Source organism: Podarcis liolepis, assembly GCF_965112155.1.
Source record: "Podarcis liolepis genome assembly, chromosome: 12".
Classification (NCBI taxonomy): Eukaryota; Metazoa; Chordata; class Lepidosauria; order Squamata; family Lacertidae; genus Podarcis; species Podarcis liolepis.
In genome coordinates, this window is record NC_139563.1 from 57,191,441 (window position 1) to 57,199,449 (window position 8,009).

The 8,009-nt window shown below is 44.6% G+C and overlaps 1 protein-coding gene across 1 annotated transcript in view; it reads right to left on the minus strand.

Moving 5' to 3' along the window:
• The window catches only part of COA1 (cytochrome c oxidase assembly factor 1), a 25,528-nt gene extending 18,787 nt beyond the window's left edge, over positions 1-6,741 (minus strand). The window contains exon 1 of the mRNA XM_083468916.1: positions 6,664-6,741. The gene's annotated coding sequence lies outside the window, so the exon portion shown is untranslated. The remainder of the gene's footprint in view (positions 1-6,663) is intronic.
• Positions 6,742-8,009: the final 1,268 nt, after the last annotated feature.

Sequence of the window (8,009 nt, forward strand, 5' to 3'; positions counted from 1 at the left end):
AGGGGCAAAGCAAATCTAGCAGCTTATTTGCTTTAAAAAAATAAAGAAAAGAACCGCATATTCTTAATTGCCTTCAAGTCAAACAATGCAGGGCATCAGGACATCTTTGGGATTTAGCTGAAGCATAGAAAAGTCCTCCTTGGCCCTGCTCTAATTATTCCCAATACTGTCAAGGTCCCTGAAGTGAACTACAACCTTGTAACCAGCTTGACAGCAAATACTGTTCTACATTTATTAATACTCCACATTATCTGCAGAATGACATGTTCCAAAGCCGGGACCTCACCTGCCCCTGTGAAAGGGTGTCAGATAGTTGCCCCGGCTCCCTGATGATAACACACAAAGATGTGTTTCCAACAAGCTGCTGTCATATCATTTTAGAATTCAATCTTCAATGTGCCACAGCTCCTGCCAAGTGGCTTGAAAACCCAAGGCTCTTCCTTGCTTTTTAATTTCCTCTCAAAGCAAAGGAGCTGTGTGTGTATATCTCTCTGTGTTATTCTTATAATGGAAACCCTACTCTTACAGAAACTTACATCAACAAAATAGGTTAATCAAATTCAGAAACTGTTCCCCTTGCTCTCCTCTTGGAACTGAGATGCTTCCCCCACCCTCTTCTCACACCTCTTCTCCTTCCTTCTGCTTTGTGGCCCTTGGGTTATTTTTAGCTATTAATAATGGGTCAACTATGTACATTATTCAACCCAAACAACATTTCGTTAAGCAAATAGAGGGAGAAAAATCAATAAAGGGAAGCATTTGGCAGCTCAGTGTACAGGAAATTATTTGCATTCTCAGCTTCTGATCAATAATCTTCTTTCCTCCACTGGTCCAACAGGAAATTATAACCTTTCTGAACATTATCTGGAAAGTTATCTTCACCAGTAATTTAGCACTTTTTTAACCTTGGAAAATGTAACAGAGTATTCTGGTGTTGACTTAGTTTAAATACCTTTTATTTTCTCTTCTACTGAGTATCTATTTCTGCCTTGTTGGCAGCAGGTCTGTACTTGTCATGCTGGCGGGTTTGCATATATTTGTTCTAAACAGGGATACCTCAAGGCTGTGCTCACCATATGGAGGGCCCATCACTCCCGCCCCATAAACAGCACCTGGTATCTCCTGACTATGAAAAGTGCATCTCTCTCCCCCTCTGTAGAAGCTTTATAGTAAAACTGACATAAATTATTATTTCTAAGTAATATTTATTTCTAAAAAATAAAAATGCACACAAACAGGCATACATTGCTCAAGATTTGAAGAATGATTTAAACCAAGAACCCAAATATACACTGAGCTGTTTTTCCACCTTAAGACCCAGTCCTGATTTTTATCTTACTATGAGATTGTTTGAAGCTCCTCACTCTCCAAAGTAATATGGCGTTTCAGGGCAGTCTTTGAAAGAGTCAAGGTCCTTGTCAATTTCACAGATTTACACGACTGTTACAAAGATGCAAATTTAGCATGAAGGAACATAGTTTCATGTTTCCAAATTGGGGTGGGAGGAGATACTCTGCAGTCTAAACTGCACAGGGGGAAGCTAAACTAAGTGTTAAATGTGTGATTGTGTGTGTGTGAGTGTGTGTAAAGGTAAAGGGACCCCTGAGCATTCGGTCCAGTCATGGCCAACTCTGGGGTTGCGGCGCTCATCTCGCTTTATTGGCCGAGGGAGCCGGCATACAGCTTGCGGGTCATGTGGCCAGCATGACTAAGCCGCTTCTGGCGAACTAGAGCAGCGCACGGAAACACCGTTTACCTTCCCGCCAGAGCGGTACCTACGGTATTTATCTACTTGCACTTTGAGGTGCTTTCAAACTGCTAGGTTGGCAGGAGCAGGGACCGAGCAACGGGAGCTCACCCCGTCGCGGGGATTCGAACCGCCGACCTTCTGATCGGCAAGCCCTAGGCTCTGTGGTTTAACCCACAGCGCCACCCGCGTCCCTGTGTGTGTAGAAGTATTCAAATCTGAGATTCCCCACCCGCAGACTGAAGTAGTACAGCCCAAGAAGAAATTGAGCACCTTAATCTCTTTTCATCTCTCTCTGTTATCTAAAACTGCCTTCACCCCATTTTTGTTGACCCAAGCCTGGGAGTCCTCCTAAGCCAGTGTCTGAGGAGCAACCCTGCAACAGAAAGGAAATGCCTTCTCATCCTTCCAGGGCTGGGCTACCCCCAGACTGCTCCCAAGTAGAGCTTCTGCCTCTGAAAAACATGTTTATCGTTTGGGAAGCCTTTCCACCGCACAAATACCCTGCCAGAAGATTAGATGAATTAATTGTTCAGCATATGTGCGCCGGTCTCCTGTGTGCTGGGTTGGCTCTCTTACCACTCCAGGTGCGCTCCCTGGGTGAACGGTGCCAACTCAGAGAGCAGCTTGGGAGGGGCTGGGAAGGCTTTGCTGCAGCTCCCCTGCCTACTCACAGGACGCAAGAGTAGGAGCGGACTTGCTTTGCAGCCACTGGCCCCAATCTAGGTCACTTCCTGTTGCCAGAAGAGTTGTCAGGATTTTTATCAGTCCTGATCCTGATCTTGACCCTTGTGCAGCATTAGCAAGTGAAGAAATATCTCCATCCTATGAGGAGCTTCATCTGCTGCCACTCAAGCTGCTTGTTATATAGGCACAGAAGCAGGCCCAAGTAGGCCTTTGCTGGTCAGCAGGCAGCCCCAGCATTGTGGCCCAGCCACAGCCTTTAAGTTCCTTCTTTCATTTGGGACTTTCAGCCTGTAAGGTTTTAAAACTTCCTCTGGCACATTCCAGGGACTGCCATGCCACATGCTTCCCGTGACTGGAGTGGAACATTTTTCACAGCTCCCTGTCACATGAAAACAGGTCTCAGCTACTTTTTCTTCTGGCATATCTGTTGTGCCTTTGACAGCTGTACAGGAGGCAAATAAAGCTTTTCCTGCAATGCAGGTAAAAGTCATAGCATACCACCCATCAAGTTTTTGCTGCCTAACATACAGCTATTACATGGGGGGTGAGTAGGAAGTGCCAGTTGTATCCTGAAACAATCTACTTCAGAAGAGTGCCACTGTTGTAAATAAAACTCTGGGAAATGTCATTTGAGGACCATAGGTAAAACTTTTCTGAAAGGAGAGACACAACACAACTTATTCCTTTGCAAATGGGAAGCAATTGCAATGCATAAATAAGAGATTTCAAAAGCCACAAAATGATTGATCTAATATTGTTATGCGCAGGAAACTCTGCTCCTGTCCCACCTAAGGCTGAGTAAACCTTGATTGGAGTCTTGAGGTGGTGAAGGGCGTGTAGAATCACAGAGCTGGAAGGGACCTAAAGGTCATCGAGCCCAATCCCCTTTATGCAGGAATCTCATGGGACTAATTCTCATCAGCTGGGCAGGAGAAGAACATTCAACACAGGCTGCTTGTTAGACGGCAACGTTCAAACTGTTGCCAGGGGTTAAAAGGTAATTGCCTTTTTAAAGGCTCCCCAAACCCCACCCCTGGCATGTGTGAACTAGTCATAGAATCATAGAATCATAGAGTTGGAAGAGACCACAAGGGCCATCGAGTCCAACCCCCTGCCAAGCAGGAAACACCATCAGAGCACTCCTGACATATGGTTGTCAAGCCTCTGCTTAAAGACCTCCAAAGTAGGAGACTCCACCACACTCCCAGGCAGCAAATTCCACTGTCAAACAGCTCTTACTGTCAGGAAGTTCTTCCTAATGTTTCGGTGGAATCTTCTTTCTTGTAGTTTGGATCCATTGCTCTGTGTCCGCTTCTCTGGAGCAGCAGAAAACAACCTTTCTCCCTCCTCTATGTGACATCCTTTTATATATTTGAACATGGCTATCATATCACCCCTTAACCTCCTCTTCTCCAGGCTAAACATGCCCAGCTCCCTTAGCCGTTCCTCATAAGGCATCGTTTCCAGGCCTTTGACCATTTTGGTTGCCCTCCTCTGGACACGTTCCAGTTTGTCAGTGTCCTTTTTGAATTGTGGTGCCCAGAACTGGACACAGTACTCCAGGTGAGGTCTGACCAGAGCAGAATACAGTGGCACTATTACTTCCCTTGATCTAGATGCTATGCTCCTATTGATGCAGCCCAGAATTGCATTGGCTTTTTTAGCTGCCGCGTCACACTGTTGGCTCATGTCAAGTTTGTGGTCAACCAAGACTCCTAGATCCTTTTCACATGTACTCCTCTCAAGCCAGGTGTCCCCCATCTTGTATTTGTGCCTCTCATTTTTTTTGCCCAAGTGCAATACTTTACATTTCTCCCTGTTAAAATTCATCTTGTTTGCTTTTGCCCAGTTCTCTAATCTGTCAAGGTCGTTTTGAAGTGTGATCCTGTCCTCTGGGGTGTTAGCCACCCCTCCCAGTTTGGTGTCATCTGCAAATTTGATCAGGATGCCCTTGAGTCCATCATCCAAGTCGTTGATAAAGATGTTGAATAAGACCGGGCCCAAGACAGAACCCTGTGGCACCCCACTAGTCACTCTTCTCCAGGATGAAGAGGAACCATTGATGAGCACCCTTTGGGTTCGGTCAGTCAGCCAGTTACAAATCCACTGAGTGGTAGCATAGTCAAGACCGCATTTTACCAGCTTCTTTACAAAAATATCATGGGGCACCTTGTCTAATGCCTTACTGAAATCAAGGTAGGCTACATCCACTGCGTTCCCTTCATCTACCAGGCTTGTAATTCTGTCAAAAAACGAGATCAGGTTCGTCTGACATGACTTATTTTTCAGAAATCCATGCTGACTATTGGTGATCACACCATTCCTTTCTAGGTGCTCACAGACTGTTTGCTTAATGATCTGCTCCAGAATCTTCCCTGGTATTGATGTCAGACTGACTGGGCGGTAATTATTTGGGTCCTCTCTTTTCCCCTTTTTGAAAATAGGGACAACATTTGCCCTCCTCCAGTCTGCCGGGACTTCGCCTGTTCTCCAGGAATTCTCAAAGATGACTGCCAGTGGTTCTGAGATCACATCTGCCAGTTCTTTTAATACTCTTGGATGCAGTTCATCTGGCCCTGGAGACTTGAATACATCTAAACTAGCCAAGTATTCTTGTACTATCTCCTTAGTTATTCTGGGCTGTGTTTCCTCTGCTGAATCATTTGCTCCAAATTCTTCAGGTCGGGCATTGTTTTCTTTATCGGAGAAGACTGAGGCAAAGAAGGCACTGAGGAGTTCAGCCCTTTCTGTGTCCCCTGTTTGCATTTCACCATCTTCTCCTCTGAGTGACCCCACTGTTTCTTTGTTCTTCCTTTTGCTACGAACATACCCATAAAAGCCTTTTTTGTTGCTTTTAACCTCTCTTGCAAGCCTGAGTTCATTCTGCGCTTTAGCTTTTCTGACTTTGTGTCTACACGTGCTGGCTATTTGTTTGAATTCCTCTTTGGTGGTTTCCCCCCTTTTCCATTTTTTGTACACATCCTTTTTTAATCTTAACTCAGTTAAAAGTTCTTTAGATAGCCACCCTGGCTTCTTTAGGCACCTTCCATGTTTCCGTCTCATTGGTATTGCCTGAAGTTGTGCTTTTATACTATCTCCCTCTTAACAAACTCCCAGCCATCATGAACTCCCTTTCCTTTTAGTATTACTGTCCATGGGATCTCACCAGCACTTCCCTAAGTTTTATGAAGTCGGCTTTCTTAAAGTCAAGAAATTGAGTCCTAGTATGCTTGGCTGCTCCTTTCCGCTGTATAGTAAACTTCAGAAGAGCATGATCACTCGCGCCTAATGATCCTTCCACTTCTACCCCACTAACCAGGTCATCAACATTGGTTAGGACCAGATCTAAAATGGCTGTTCCTCTTGTTGCTTCTCCCACTTTCTGGACAATGAAGTTGTCTGCAAGGCCAGTGAGGAATCTGTTTGACCTTATGCTCTTGGCTGAGTTTGACATCCAACAAATATCCGGGTAACTGAAGTCCCCCATTACTACTATCTCCCTTCCTTTTGCATGCTTGGCCATCTGTTTCAGGAAGGCATCATCTATGTCCTCCGTTTGGCTTGGGGATCTATAGTAAACTCCCACAATGAGGTCTCTGTTATTCTTCTCTCCCTTAATTTTGACCCAAATGCTCTCACTTTGGCTTTGAGGTTCTAAATCTTGGATCTCTTCACAGCTATACACATCCCTGACATATAACGCCACTCCTCCTCCTTTCTTGTCTGGTCTGTTTCTCTGAAATAGATTGTATCCCTCTATTATTACATTCCAATTGTGGGACTTATCCCACCAGGTTTCAGTGATGCCTATTATGTCATATTTAGTAAAAGAACTGATCTTTTTCTTTTTCCAAGTGCTGATAAGCGTAAAAGTTGTCTGTAGCTTCCAAACACAAACTGTGCCCTTTAACTTTCTTCTGAAAACTCATCCAGGGGAGCCCAACATTGGTCATGTTTATAAACAGGGAAATACAATTGTGCATGGAAAAAATACAAAGTTAAGTTTCATCCCCAAAAATGATGCACAGTGCCCACCTGGTGGCTTGATCTACTTCCCCATCCCTGGATTAGCAACACCATTTGAGGTGACCGAATCCATGGGCACAGCCACTACACACAACAGCTCATCAGCAGAATTGCTCACCAGCCAAAACTGTGCCAGTCTGACCAGTGACACAGTCTTTTGCCAGATAACCAATTTGGGGTTCTAAAATACTCAGAGGTTTTACCTTGATTCTTGACCCTCCAGTTTTGTTGTTCTTTTGGATCCATCCTCAATTCTACTGCAAGGTGTTGTTTTTTAACCCTATGCAACACAGGATGATAACTGCCACTTGAAGCAATGTGCAGCTGGATCCGGAGCAGTTTTATTTGGAAGGGCCACCAAGCACAAAGGGGCTTGCTTCCAAGTAACTGGGAATAGCGGGAAGGAGAAGTCAGACCATTAGACCAGGACAGACGACTCATCCACCCAGCTCAGAGCTGCCTGCACCAACTGGCAGGGGCTGCTGGGGTCTCAGACAGAGGCCTTTCCCAGCCCCATCTGGAGATGCCAGGGACACAACCTGGGACCTTATTGCACGGAAAGCATGTGCTCTACTACTCAGCTAGTTGTTCCCCTAGTAAATTACACACACTGTAGCAATTGTTACCTTTGAGGTCTCTAAACCCTTTTATTGCAGCACCAAAATACCTTTAACAGATTCACTATATAATGCATCGTACCAGATGGGCCTATCCAACAAGCAAAAACTTTGAGGGAAATTGCACTTGGGACCAGTTGTGATGTCTGATGCTCAAGAAATTGTAGATTTTCTGAAGCAATCCTGTGACCATAGAAACGGATGGTCTATGTACCTTTTCCAAGAACATTTCTCTGGGTAGAATTTGGCACCTCACAGGACAGTTCCCCAGCAGACATGTGCATATGCTAAAGAGATCGCTTCAAAAAAAAAGCCACACTGAAGGTGCACATTAGCCCACTGACAGAATAGGCAAGTGAGCCATAAAATAACAAAGGAGGGAAATGAACCAGGAGCCATAAGACAAATAGATCTGGGAGATACTTTCCTAACCACAAATTCAGTAATAAGTTAAAGTGGGCTGCAAGCTTTTGGGAGAGGCAAATATTGATTGGTGATGCTACAGGTTTAGAGCACAGACGTTGCTTTTTTAAAAGGAACTTTGGTTCTGATACATTATTATATTAGGAGATGTGTCTTTCTTTCCTTCTAAGAGTGAGAAGTATTTGCTTAGAATGAGTTCTCTTTTGCTATTTTCTACAGCCCTGTTCTGCTGTTTGTACTGGCTTAGAGTGTGGAAGAGGGCTGCACGCACAGCCACTTCAGCCTCCTCTTCTACTGAATATTTAGGAACCTTCTCCACGCCTTTAGGCAAAGGGTTAAGGTTGGGCTTGCATGCACCCTCCTTCCCCACTTGAAGGTGGAAAATAAGTTTCTGAAAATTCCTTTATAGTTTCTCCTACATATGGTCCCCACATGAAAAGGGCCAATATCTCATAATGTCAAACCTGCATTGAAGTCTTGGTAATAATGTGCACATTTACTGAAATCTG